At 43.8% G+C, this 14,809-nt stretch overlaps 1 protein-coding gene across 2 annotated transcripts in view; it reads left to right on the plus strand.

Annotated features, from left to right (window-relative positions):
• The first annotated feature begins 7,753 nt into the window (after positions 1-7,753).
• The window catches only part of IL1RAP (interleukin 1 receptor accessory protein), a 120,635-nt gene continuing 113,579 nt past the window's right edge, over positions 7,754-14,809 (plus strand). The window contains exon 1 of one of the 2 annotated variants that reach the window (XM_057306557.1): positions 7,754-7,989. The gene's annotated coding sequence lies outside the window, so the exon portion shown is untranslated. The remainder of the gene's footprint in view (positions 7,990-14,809) is intronic. The other variant, XM_026496487.4, reaches the window with a different exon arrangement.

Genomic DNA, 14,809 nt, shown 5'->3' on the forward strand with positions numbered 1-14,809 from the left:
TCATATAAAGTCACCTGTGGTAATGGGATTTTCTTGATCTGGATACGAGTTACGTGGGTGGGTTTACTTCATGAAAATGCATCATGCTCTACACATATGATTAGCATACATTTACATATTCATGTGACACTTCCATAAAATGTTTACTGACAATAATAACAAAAGCGCTAACAAGACAGCACTGCCTCAGCCTGGCATTTTGAGCAGTACAGAGAGAGAGAAAATGACAAGTTCTAGAGTCAAAGTTTAAATCTCAGCTTTATATCTTCTTAGCTCTGTGATGTCGAGCAAGCCATATTACGTCACTGAGCCTCAGAATTCTTCATGTGTCTCGAATGGAAAAAAATAAATACCTATCTCACGGAGATGGTGTGGTGATGACATAAGGTTTGTAAGAAGCGGCAGGAGTAGAGAGCACCTGGCCCTCAGCAGGCATCAGTAACTCATGCATTTGTTCAAACATTTTTCATGTCAAGCGCCGTTCTGGGATATAAAGGCCAGTAAGTTACAGTTCCTGCTCTCTGATGGGTCATTTCAATAGGATTTCCCCCTTTCTTCCAATATCAAATTAAAGTACAGCTTTCCAGCCCTTTCTCCCACTACTTCACACATGTTCTCCAGCCAGTGAGTGGATTCACCCCACTCTCCTTTCCCACCTCTCGGAGCCATGTGCAAACCCCTCCCCTCTGGGCTTACAGGAGCATGGTGCTGTCTCTTTCCAGAAGCACTTGCCACCTCACGTTGCAGGTTTTTTATTTATGTATGGAATAGTGGTTGGATGGATGAATAAATGCATGCTGCTCTCTGTCCTGTAGCTGCTCAGTCCTTACGTCTTTGTCATCACAAACCTTAATTCTACCTGTCTTTCCAGTCCCCCTACTGGCACCTTCCCAGTTTCTTTCCTTGATCCCCCCCAAACAGAAGCAATTTTCCTTCCTCCATACTCCAAAGGTACTTATTTGAACTTTCTCATGGACCTTAGTGTAGCATGGAGAAGTCTGGTCTTCAGAAGGTGTTAAATCTGGGGTTTGCCACTGGGTTCAGCTCTAACTAGCCGTGTGGCCTTAGGCAAGTAAGCTTCTATGACTTTATTTTCTCAACACTAAAAGTAGGGAAAACTAGGTCTACCTTTCAAAACTGTTGTAAGTTTTAGAAATAATGCATGTTTGAGGGGCATGCCATGTAATAGTTGTTCACTGAAAAAGAGATACTATCTCAGCCCCGCTTTGTAGAATCTAAGTAGACACTGTATCTTCTTCTATGATGTAAGATCCATGTCTACCCTACCACAGCATCACCCACAGTACCTGTATAGAGCAAATGTTCAACACATGCTTCAAGAAAGGAATGAATAAAAGATAAAACAAATTTCTTAATGCTGGTGGCAGAGAAAAAAAAAATCCCATACAAAGTCTCTGAATCCCAGATGACTATTTGAAAACCCTTCTCTGGAGATGAATAATATACGTGCCTGCCTGCTAGGAGATCATTCATTTTTCCTTCTGCTGCACAGAAAAAAAAAAAAAAAAGGAGGCTAAATGGCACAGCCCTCTTATAGTGCTGTAGGAACAAGCAAATATTAGCATGATTTTACCTGGCACTGATTGGTTGTTATTCACCAGATGGTGAACGACTGAGATTGAGTCTGCTCTAAAGAATATTGCCGTGGTTTGGCTTATGGGATAATATAGGTGATGATATCTCTATAAAGAGCATGCCTTCAATTTGGATTAGATTTTAGAGGCTGGAAGCTGGTAAATGTGTTGTTAACTACTTACAAGGCCAAGTGAGAACCATAAAGGTAAGTTTCTCCTTTCTGCATGCAAAGTTCCTGTCTCTACATTTCCTGCTGTAGTGAAGTGTCAACATTGCATAATAACCATCCTCCAAGACTTTATTAAAATCCTGACCTTTACTTCAAAGCTTCTGTTTGGAAGGAGAAAAGCAGGGAGAGAAAATTAGGCCTTTTCTAACAGTCTCCAGGAGCTTTAGGCCATAGGCCAAGAAGACTCAGGCTGTCTTTCGGAAAACATGTCTTTGCCCGTCACCCTGTCACTCACCTAGATACGCTCCTGTGACGTTGCAGGAGGAGCCTGACAGTGCACACAAGCACTTCAAGGGAGGTGAAGCCAGTTTTAAAGGAGAAGCAACTGGGAGAATGGGGTTTCTGATTCTCCGACGACGTATGGTATCTAGTAAAAGAATCTAGTGGCCTCTGAACACTACGGAATTCTTAGCACATAGCAACTTCATTCAAACCCCTGTGCTAAGAGACTAGGCCAAACTCTAGAGTGGTTTTTAGCAGCATAAGTCTGTGCTCCTGTGATGACCCCAGCCTCCATTAAAATGCCTGCTTGAGAAAGCTCAACGCTGCCAGGAAAATTTGCTATCTGTTCAAGCCAACATTTGATGATAGGCCTCTGACCTTCTTTTCTTTTCTTAGAGCATTTACTAAAAAGGGCTCGCGATTGTGACTATGTATCTCAACACAGAAGGATCTTTCTCAAGGACCTGAGAGCTACTCCTTTGAACTGGAATCGTCAGGAAGGCCAGTGGCTGTGGGAGGATAGGATCTTAACTTCAATAATGCCAACCAGCAGATACAGCTGGCCTAATCATATTTACATTGACCAATCTCTTGTAATTTTTGTTCTTGACTCTCCTGAACCCCTCTCCTCCCCACTCCTTCATTCTCTTTTGAAATACCCGAATTTCCTCTGCACAAATCAGAATGAATCTTAGTGGGGGTTTTTTGTTTGTTTTTCTTTTTGTTTTTTGTTTTTTACCTACATTTGAAGCATTTCTGGGTTTCAAGCTGTCAGTAGTCACAGAATAAAATCCCATTTTCATTGGATTTAACTAATGTCCAGCTGTGTTGAACTTTGACACCTCCATGCAGAACCACCTATTCCTGGGGCTCACCTCCACCCCTATGCAAAGAGAATTCTGGAAGGGATCCAAGAGTTCCCCCTTTCACCTCTCTTCTTCCAGGGCTGCACATCAAACAGCCTGCTAGGTTGAGGGATAGGAATGAAGAAAGTCTGTCTCTGCACAGCCAAATTTCCTCTTCCAAACCACTTGACTTTCAATAGTGTTTGGGCACCTGAGCACATAACACTGGTGAGATAGGGCTGAGCTCTTAGCAGTCTCCATCTTAACACGACTATGTTCAACCTGCTTGTTTACCTACACCTAGGCGAACCAAACTGAGGGGAGAGAGGCTTTTATCAGGGACAGAGACTCTAAGGAGCAAGAAGGAAAACTGACTTGGAAAACAGGGCACTGCGGGGGCAATGGGAAAAGGCATGGTTGAGCCCAGCAAAGGGACAGCCAGAGAGCAGCTACCAGGCTCGGGTGGGGATGGAAGGGGAAAAGGGCTAAGAAATATAAAAAGGGAGAACATAAAAGGACAGGGAGGGTGACATCATTACTTGTTTCCTTGTTCACATTTTTTGTTTTGGCTCAGTCCTGCTCTTCACCTTCCATCCAAAAACTTAAAGTAAAATGTCTCTGTACTGTACTTTCTTTCCTCTGCTCCCAGCCAAGAAAAGCTACTTATTGTTTTATTTCTTCTCTTCCAATTATTCTGCCCTTGCAAAAAATGTAAAGCTTCCAGTCTTGGTCTGGGCAAAGAATTGGTCACTTAATATCTTTGGGTCTCAGTTGAATCATGAGAATTTTGGATTGGATTCACAGTTCAGCAAGTGTTTATTAAATGAGTACTATGTCCAGACTACTGTCTGTTCGCTAGGGAAACATCAGACCTCCCTCCTGGAGCTTACATTGCAGTGAAGGCAATATTCAAAAGGCAAATAACAAAATTAAGATAGAGAATAAAAGAAGTAGTATTTGATATGGTGGTCAGGAAAGGGTTTCATGAGAAGGTAACGATTGAGCAAGGACATGAATGAAGTAAGGGAACAAGCCAGGGGGAAGAGAATTCCAGGCAGAGAGAACAGCAGGTGCAAAGGGCCCACCATGAGAACGTGTTAACATGGGCAGGTGGCAGTAAGGAGCACACAGTGAAAGATGTGGAGAAGTAATTCAGTGCCGAATCATGTAGGACCTTGTAGGCTACTGTAAGCACTCTGGAAATTTCTCTAATCATGATGAGAATTCACTGAATATTTGAGAGCAGAGGATGACAGTTTATTAGTAGTAAAAATAATAACTAATATGTATATAGGGCTTTCTGTGTGTCAGTCTTGTCTCCAATGAACTCATTTAATTTTACAACAACCTTCTGATGTAGACATTATATTATTGATTAATTAATTTTGCAGAGGATGAAGCTGAGGCACAAAGAAGTTAAGTAACTTGACCTGTTGTATTAATATGTTACAGAATTTGACCTTGAACCCAGGTGGTCTGGCTTCAAGGTCTTTGCCCTCAACCCCTAACCTGTATTTATTCTGATTTCCACCGATAACTCCCTTGGAAGTATGAGAAAAGATCCTGGAGGCAAGAGCTTAAGTAGAGGGCCAATGAAGGGAGAGAGGACAGTGAATGTGGGCTGTGGTGGTTGTGGTGGAGAAGAGAAGTAATGGTCAGATTTGAGATGCATTTTGAATGTAGAGGAAATAGAAAATCTGCTGTTGGATTGCAGATGAGCTATGAGAAAAAACCAGAGATCAATGGTGAATCCAACTTTTTGGCCTAAGCAACTGGGTAGAGGATGGTGTTGCTTACAAAACTGGAAAAACTGGGAGCTGGGGTGGTTTGGTGAGGGGTGGAAATAGTTTTGTTTTTTTTTTTATACGTAAAATTTGAAATATATATGAAACACCTAAGAAGATTTATAAAGGAAGCAATAGGGTAAATAGAGTCTGGGTTTCAGACTGTTGATTTAAATTTGCTGGTCATTGTCACACAAATGTTTGAGAATGCTATGTGCCTGGTTGTGATCTCCTAGGGACGGAACATAAGCACACCAAGGATAAGGTCTGGGCCATTCTAACCTTCAGAGATGATGAAGAGGTGCAGGATCCAACAAAAAAAATCTGGAAAGGAGCAGCAGATGAATCAATGGAAAATGAGAAGTCGGGTAAGAAGGAGTTTGAAGGAGAAACTGATCAACTGTAGCTAACGCTGCTGATAGGTCACGTAAGGTGAAGACTGAGAATTAACCATTGAATTTGGCTAAAAGGAGGTCATTTGATACCTTGACTCTGAAGTGTTAGGGTCAAGACTCTGATTGGATTGGTTTCAAGGGACTAGCAATATTCTGAGGCATATGAGTAAAGATAATCTGAAAAAAGAGGTGGGGGATAGTAGCAGAGGAAAGGAGAGGGTAATGCATTTCCAAATACTTCAATCAACTTCGCAATATTTTATCAAGCATCTTCTACGCACCCAGCACTCTTAGGCGCTGACACCAGCGAGTTCGTAGCCTCAGTCATTCATTCATTTAGGGAACAACTGTTCATTGAATGCCCAGTACATGAGTTCTAGAACATTTTTTCTTAATTGTTACAATAACATTTTGACATTAAAGCAAATTTAAAAATTATGCCTATACTCTCATAATCCCAACACATTAACACCTGTCCACATTTCTTTCAATTACTGGATGTATGTTTCCATACATACAAACTTTTACACACAAAGTTATTAATTATATCGTCAGCCTTTTTCCTTTGTAAACATATTTTCATAATATGTTAATTTGACAGCAGATATTCTATTTATATGAATATACAGCTTTAGTTATTTCCTTATTTTCATTCCCAACCATTTGTGTTATCTTCAAACTACAATATATAATACAATGATTATTTTTCTATAAGTCTGTCATCCTCATTAAGCTATGAGTAGTCCCTCAAAGTCCAGGACTACATGTGGTTCAATTTTGAATCACCAGCATGTGCCTGGCACACAGTCTTGACTTCTAAGAAGCACATGAGACTGTATAGTGGAATGGCTAATAACAGGAAGACTCATTGCCTTGGTTCTCATCTTGCATTCTCCACTTGCGGCCTTGTAGCCATGGGTTAGATAGAACTTCTCTGTATCTCATTGATAAATTACAGATAATAATCGTACCCTATTGGTCATGAGAATTAAATGAGCTGATATATGCAACCTGCCCACTACACTGTAAGCACTTATAAAGTGCTTGATAAGTATATTATAGAAGAACAAAAGTCCATGCCCTGAATATGTTCAATGAATGAATAATAAATCAAAGGACAGTTTTATTTTTGTTTCATACAGGTAATTTTAAAAGTTCTTTTGGGTTATTTGCTTTTGGGTTCAGTAACAATGTTGTGAGCATGTGCTACGTGTCAGGTAGCCAGAGACAAATAATCATTTCTCGGGTCGAATTTTCACAAGTGATAGCAGTAAGTGCAAGAACATGAACTTTGCATAAGGTCTGGGCCATTCTAACCTTCAGAGATGATGAAGAGGTGCAGGATCCAACAAAAAAATCTGGAAAGGAGCAGCAGATGAATCAATGGAAAATGAGAAGTCGGGTAAGAAGGAGTTTGAAGGAGAAACTGATCAACTGTAGCTTGATCAAGAAGCTTGAAAAGAATATGAACTTTTCTACAGCTTGGATTATCCTGTTATTTTGCCTTGGGGAGTTAAGCTCCTTGAAGGCAGGGGCACTGTCTGAGTTTAGCTGTGCTGGCCATCTTTGGTAGAGACTGCCACCTGCCAGTTCCACCTGCTAGTTCGTTCAGCGCCTATTCTTCTCTCATGTCTTTTGTTCTCCTTTGCCTTAATTGCTTTCTCTGGATCTCGCTTTCTTGGATAAATTCATAAGATTCAATTAGGTAACTCTAAGAAAAAAAATCAAGGAGGCCGTGGTGGGCAAGGTATGTGTGAAGAGACAAGCTAACGTGGTAAACGGCCTTTGTCAGGAAGTGTCAAAAATGGGGACAGATGACGAAGGGGCCCTGCCAGTCAGGAAGAAATCACGAGGGACTACCAACAGAAGGTTCTTGAACAAAGAACAATGAAAGTCATTATAAATCTTGTTTAGGGTGATTATACAGACGACCATCTAGAATGGGAGAGAGCACTTGAGGTCTCTGGCAGAAATCTAGAGAAATGGGAATGAATAAAAGGGAAGTAATATATTTTGAGATTATTTCCTTCTATAACGATTATTTCTTTCATTCATTCATTCATTCATTCATTCATTCAATACACATGTATTGGGGCCTACTTTGTGCCAGGCACTGTGCCAGGCTCTGTGCTAGGCACTCATATCTACCCGTGGAAAATACAGATTCAGTCCTGCTGTCATGACCATTTGTTTGTCCCACGACTGTCACTTGTGGCGGAGCAAGAGCTCCGGAACACCGAAATTAAGTCTGTTTCTTCCTGTGGCACTCTGTGCTTGGCACATGGTGGGCGCGCGCACATCCTGTAGTCTGAATTGATTCACGGCTTTGGTGCAGCAGGGCAGTTAAGTACACAGAGCCGGGGAGAAAAGGCAGGGTGGCATCGATCTCGCCTGTAAGACCAGGATCTTGCAATGGACGCATGTGTGCATCTCTGTGTCTAGTGGGGGCGTATCTTCCCAGCGCGCCTGGCAGCGGGCCAATCTCCGCGACCCACCCTCTCCTCTGCGGGCGCGCTCGAGCCAGCACAGGCCGTGGCGGGGCGAAGCCGGGGCCAGGCGCAGCCTCGCCGCCGTCCGCACGCCGGCCCGGCGCGGCTCCTCCTCGCCGCGGGCGGGGCTGCCCTCGGTGCCGCCCCGCGGCCGCGGCTCCGCGAAGCTAGGAGCGCCGGGGGCTGGCGAGCCAGGGCGGCGGGTGGAGCCGGAGCAGTCAGGCGGCGGCCAATCGCGCCGCGCCGGGGGAGGAGCCCCAAAGGGGGAAAAAGAAAGTGCGGCGGAAAGTAAGAGGCTCATTGGGGGAAGACTGGCCGGATCAGGGTCCCCCGGCTCCGCTTTGGCCAGACTCACCGAAAGAAGCAGTGCTGAGCGACCCTGCACCCATTCCCACCGGTTCGCTGCGCCCGCTCTGCTTCCCCAGAAAGGTGAGTCTCTCGCTGTCTTGAAGGCTCGGAGGAATCACCTCCCCACAGAAATCTCAGGGTGGAAGGACTCCTGAAAATCGTCTCGCTCAACCCTCTTATTTTCCAGAAGGACAAACTGAGGCACAGAGCACGGCAGCGACTGGGATAGATCACACAGCTAGTTAGTGCTGTGGTCGGGACTCGAACCCAACTGTCCAGAGCCCCATCTTTGCTTTGTGGAGATTTAGGTACCGCAGTTTGGGGACGACTGCGCGTTGCTGCACCCCACTTCCACCCCTCTGAGGGATCTACCCTGGTGTACCCCTGCCTGGGTTTCTCCAGGGCGCTGCTGTGGGCGGTGAGGATAGAAGAGGGCAGTGTGTCCCAGCGTGTTTCGTGCCGCTCCCAGCCAGGAGCTGTGACAGCCTGGGGAAAGGCTGCTTGCAGCTTCGCTCCGTCCTCCCCTGACCTGCTTTCTCAGAAAGATGCCCCTGCCGAGGGTGTCTGGCTGGTTCCTGGGGAGGCAGTGGCGAGGGGAGGGACGTCGGGGCGCCGCTGACTTGGGTTGGTACTCACATCTGTCTCCCAGCGCGGGGAGGAGGCTGGTGGTCCTGGAGGGGATGGGATGCCCCTGGGTCAGAAATAGCTGGCTTCACGGAGCCATGGCCCCTGGCACTTCTGAGTGCTGGCAGGGAACGAGGAAGCTGAGTTGAAGAGAAAAATCACCAACAGAAAAGCAAACTTCTGCCGTTTCCTTTAAGAACCAGTACCCAGTCTGTCTTCCCTCCACCTCCGGTGGGGAAATTGAGATCCACCGCGCCTCTGGAAGCGCTTTTGCGGCTCTGTTCACCGATCTGGGTTAGCCACCGGCTGAGAAAGAGGATTTACCTGGTTTTGATTCCAGCTCTGCCGAGTATTAACTGTGTGAACTTGGTCGGGCAAGTTATCCAATCTTTCTGGTACTCAGTTTCCCTCCCGGGCGCAACATGGAGATTCTAAAGATCACAATGAGCCCTGAGGGTAGTTGGGAGGATGAGATGGGATAATTCAAACAGTATAGTGTGTTAGTGCAGTGCCTGGCCTGGCATCCGGTGAATTGGAGATTGATGGCCACTGTTGTAAATATTGTTATACACAGTGGATTTTCAGAAAGGTGATTTCATACTACCTTAAAGTGACCTTTTTTTTTTTTTTTAAATCTGGAATGCTGTGGAGTTTTCTTGTTTGGAGTTTGAACATCTTTTATAGGAAGTGTTTTCTGAGTGCTTTCTGCATGTGACTTTGATCATGGATGCTTGAGTTGGAATATAAAACGAATGTTTCTCAGTGATGCCAAGCCCCCTAGGTTTTAGGTCTATGAAGCTCTGGTCTGAGGCATCCTTTATTGGCAAAGAGGGTCTTGAATTTGATGAAAAGTAGGAAGACAACAGAATTTGGAAGTTCCTTCTATGTTACAGACTGTGCTAAACCTTGTATTCCTGCTGTCTTAGGTCAGACAAGCAATTTATGTTTTCTTTAGTAGAGGAAAACAGCAACACAATTCTCATGTATTTCTTTGGGATTATGCCGTGATGTTGCTAAATTCAGTCCCTCCGGACACAGACTTACCTCATTTAAACACAAATGCTACACATGTCTACTCTACTCTTCCTTAATTATTGTTATTTTTAAATGAAATAGCTCCCCGCATATGTCCCCACCAGGCTCATGAAAATTGATTTTATTCTGATTGACTTCATGCAGTTATTTACTACTGTCTCCTGCCTATGCCGTAAGTCCCCGAATTGAGTGTTCAGCATTTATAGTTGGCTGCCTGCTTCCCAGTCCCTCCCATTTGCGTGGGGAATTGATGAGTGCATGGGGGGGGGGGATGTGATACATCTTGAGGGAAGGGAAGAACTTCGTGGTGCCTCTGTAGGTACCTCCCGCACCCAGTGTTTGCAGGGGAGGGGATCACTTGCTTCGGTCAGCCTGTTCCGTGTGCATGCATTGTGGTGAGCTGGCCAGGATACATCTGAACGTGTGCCTGAGAAATAGGGGACTTGTGGGCAAAAAGAAAATGTTAACAATAAGGTCAGAACAAGGGGATGGAAGGGAGATTGGAAGGTAATTTTTTTTGGTTCTGGTTCTTTAAAGAAAGAATACCCAGTTACACCTTTCCTCCTTATCCGGATTATTTGTTACAAAATTCATACATACATAATATAGAAACTTCAAAATTTCCAAAACATATTCCATGTATATTATCTTTTTTGCTACTTGTGATAACCCTGAGAGAAGGACATGGCAGGCATATTAGTGGTGGAAGGAGCTTAGGTTTTGTGGTCAAATTCAAATTTCAGCCCTAATTCCTCTGCAGCTAGGTCATACTGAGCGATTTATTTCACCATTTAGAGCTTTTGTTTTATCCAATTCTAAAATGGAAAAGAAAACGCTTACCCCAAGGGTTTGCGTGAGGATTAAATTCAGTGGAATAATGTAAAGTATATGTAGTGAGTAGGTGCTCATTAAATGATACCTCTTCTTAGCTGGTCTCAATTTATGGAGAAAGAGACTGAGTGAGACTCAGAGAAAGGAGAGGTTGCTAAGAGTCACATGGTTATTATGTTTCGGCCCTGGAAGTACAGTTCACACCTTGTAACTTGTAGTTAAGGGCTTTGCCCCGTCACACCCTGTCACCTCTCCAGTGAGTTCTTTAACAATTTACCTCAGTTAAGTTGACTTTATTGGGCTGGTGATTGCAGGGTATCCTTTCTGTCCCAAAGAGGAAATTTTCTTGCTGAGGGAACAATCTGGAAACATGCAGCTCTGGGGAGAGGAAGTTCAAAAGCCCTGGTCTCTAAGGCAACCTTCCTACTTTCCTGTGTTCTTTGTAATGCACCTTCCATTCCTAAGAGGAGGAGGACTGTGAAGACATAAAGTTCAGACTTATATTACGTATTTCTTCCTGTTGTGAGTGGTTTCTTCTGTCTTTCACCCTTGTGCTAAATCATAGGGTAGTAAGAAGATGGAGGAACAAGTGTCATGAGCGACCATAGTGTTCTTCACTTCTTTCACTACCGCTGTGGGTACAGGATGGAATGGAGAGCAGTAGGCAGAGGCAGCATTTGCAGAAAAGACCACTCGCTGCTTGCTGGCGGTGCTGATCACTGGTCTGGAGCCTCAATGCTCCCTGTGGAAACTGATGGCTGCAGGCTTATGTAGGAAAACGAACAGATCTGTTTCTGGCCCAGGCAATGGGGCCATTTATCCGTTGAGACTCCCCACAGGCCATCAGGTTTCTCTGCTTTGCAGCAAGCAGACAGGCTTGCAAATGTAGTTCTAGGAGAAACGTTTTGCTTCTTGGTTTTGGCATTTGGAAGCATATGTTTGCTTTTGCCAAAAGGTATCCAGTGAGCGTCCTCTTACCTGGCACTGTTAGAAAAGCAGAATGTGGCTGGAGGAAATCAGAGGAGGAGGCAGAAGAGGAAAAAAAAATAATAAAGGTTATCTCCAGCACACACACAGTTTCATTTGTTGCTCAACTTTGTCAGGGCTTCTGCTGGTGACACAGATGTAGGATCTGGTGAGTCACTGTCGCCTTGCCCGTGAAATATTAAAGAGAGCCACCTACTGTGCTCTTTGCCCATTTTGGAAATTGTTCTGTGGGAGAAATAAAAACCCCAAAGGATGCAAAAGTTACAGAACATTTGGCATCTGATATTTTGGAAGATTAATTCAGGTTAGCTACTCATTGGCTCAGGTTTGGATTTTTTTCTTTTTTCTTTTTTCTTTTTTCTTTTTTTCTGTTTTAGAAAGTGAGAATGCACTGAGGGGGTCGTGGCACTGATGGGAAGACCTCCTGGTAGCCTGACTTGATTCTGCCCAGCTCTGGCACCTGGGGCAGTGTGGAGTTGTAGAAGCCGACAGGGGCCTGAGGCAAGTCAGTGTACAGCAGTCAGCCTCCTGTCTCCTCAGCCAGGAAACAAGACCGCTCATGCCTGCCCGGAAACCGGAGTCCCTATCCCAGCACCTTATTCATGGGAGGCGTTTGATAAACGTGAATTCTTTCTTCTGCTACTAGTTCTTTCAATTTATTAGTCTGTTAAATTGTGAAAATCAAAATTTAATAGCTATTCTCTACTGAACTCCATTGTGGATTGTAGGGAGTGCTTTACAAGTATCACCTCATTTAATCCTTGCAGTGACTCTGTGTATTTTTGGAGACAACTGAGGCTCAGAGAGGTTAAGTAGGCGAGAAAGACCTGAGATTGCATGGCCTCTGGACTAGAACTGAGGGCCTGGGCTAGGACTGATGATGGCCCACCCATCCTCATCCTGCCATTCTGAGCCTGGTTTTATCTTGTCTGTGACTGAGAAGTCTCTAGCTCTGGGCCTCAAATGGGAGGTTCTTCTGCTACAATACATTGTTATTTTTCTTTAAGATTCTCTTCAACTCTGAAATCCTGTCCCCATATCTCTTTGTAAAAGTTGAGGCTAGAAGGAGAAAGGGGAATAAAGAGAAAATACCCTTATGTTTTATACCAAGAGATCTATTTTCCGGGCAAACAGAGGAGGGCAAAGGAAATCAGCATTCATTGGTGCGTGCACTTCTGTCATTTCACTTAAGCATAAAAATAACTCTCAGATATATATTATTGTCTGCCTTTTACAGATGAAAGAACGAAGGCTCAGGGAGACTTACAGACTTACTCAAGGTTAGTCAATTAGTAAGAACTAGAACTGGCGTGTGCCTGAGTGCAAAAGGCATCTGGTCTACTATGCCGTGTTTGCTAGACACCACACCATCAAACTGGAAGACTTGTAGAGCTAGATTCAGGAATGTCCCCTCTCTGTGTCCTCACACCATACTGCCGCAGCAGCCATGTCCTCTCCTCCTCTCCCTTCCTACGCCTGCTGCTGGAATCCTTTCCTGAGCCTGCCCATGCTTATACCATCATCTTTCTATCTCTACTGTGATTTTCAAAACTTACTTGTTTGTTTTCACTCTGGGCCAGTAATTTGTCCTGTTGTGTTCTTGTCCAAGTCCCTGATTAGCGCCTAAGCAGCTGAAGCACTTATATGTAAAAAGTGCAGAGTGAAGGGAACGATGACTTCATACTGTGTCAGGTTGGCCCAGTGTTGGCTTTCTCGTTGTCTCACACTTTTTTATATTATTAATTATCTCAAAGGCTGTCTCTACAGACTTGGAAGGTAACTTTCATTTCCTCTGATGTTATATTTACAAAATCAGAAAAATGCTAACGAGTCACAGACTCTAAGAAGGTTGGACATCACTGGCTCAATGATGGAAAAAAAGACATTTTTATCCTAATAAAAAAGGGTGTTTTGCAGCAAACACAGGGAAGGAAGGGCTTGCTTGCATATATTGACAGCAAGGCCAGTGTCAAGTGTCATAAATTAATTACCTGAAAGAAAGTAGGAAGTTTCCAGGGAGGTGGGAAGCTGCAATGAACTTCGATCTCAAGGTTGCTAAAAGCAATGAAGAATGAGCGTCCATCCATCTATTATTTGATATAATTGGAATAAAGACAGGTGACCTTTTATATCTAGCTTCTACCCAGGAGAAGCGTGTGGTTTCTACCTGTCTGGCACATAAGTCCTTATGATTACACTGGCTTCTTTGTTTGCCAATCAATGCTAAAGGCAACAGAAAAGAGAACCAGTCATTTTATAAACTCTGATATCTGAAAGTGTTCTTTTCATAGATAACAGTTCCTTAAGCCAGTTATGGTTAGATGCTATGGTAACCTACAACTGTGGCTATATAACATTCGTGAGCTTTAGCATGAGACCAACTTCCCTGCATGTGACTTTTCACAAGTTGTCCGTCTCTGCTTTCTTTTTCTTTTCTTTTCTTTTTTTCCCTTTCTTTTCCTTTCCTTTCCTTTCTTTTTTTTTAAAAAAAGATTTTATTTATTTATTTGAGAGAGAGAGAGATAATAAGAGAGAGAGAGCACCAGCAGTGGGGAGGGGGAAAGTCAGCTCCCCGCTGAACAGGGAGCCTAGACACATGGGGCTTGATCCCAGGACCCTGGGATCATGACCTGAGCCGAAGGCAGATGCTTAACTAAGCCACCCAGGTGCCCTCTGTTTTATTTTCATCATCTGTGAAGGGGATAGTGAAACCCATTTCATCAGGCTTTTGATAGGTGTCAGTCACATGCCATAACATTTGATAAGGGTCTGGTGCCTGGGAATTTTAACCTTTATTATGATTAACAGCTGCAATGATATTCAATTGCATGCCCAGACTGATATTGGAATAGGAAGTGCAAGACTTAGGTTCAAATAATAAGTTTTAGTTTATGTAGTACTTTAACCACTCAAAATGACTGTTATTATATACATACGCACACACATTTTTTTTTAAATAATCGGAGGTAATTAAGGCACGTGTTGCTAACATTTATATCCTGAGTCTGAGAGGCTAAATATTGCTGAGACTACACAGCTAGCAAATAGTGGAGCTGGGACTTGGGTCCCAGCTTTCTAACTCCAAGTTAAGTGTTTTTTCCCCCTTAATGATTCAGTCCAAAAGCCCCACTACTGGTTAATTGCTTTTCCTTCTCAGAGTCCTTTTTCTCACTTCTAAAATGAGAAATTTGGACAAGGTGCTCTCTGAGGTATGGTGTTCTATGAATTTGTGCCTGTAGAGTAATGACGTGGGAGATATCATGAAAAGCTAAGAGAAGAACTGCTTTTTTCTTTCCACAGAGGTACCCATACAGAATGGCATGTGGGGTGTCCTAAGTCCCAGACTTAGGCTCCTTGTCCTCAGTGAGACTCACAACTGAGCACTGCACTGGGAGTTAGATCCGTAAAGACACCTTCCATGTCC

The sequence above is a fragment of the Ursus arctos genome, unplaced genomic scaffold, assembly GCF_023065955.2.
Source record: "Ursus arctos isolate Adak ecotype North America unplaced genomic scaffold, UrsArc2.0 scaffold_4, whole genome shotgun sequence".
Taxonomy (NCBI): Eukaryota; Metazoa; Chordata; class Mammalia; order Carnivora; family Ursidae; genus Ursus; species Ursus arctos.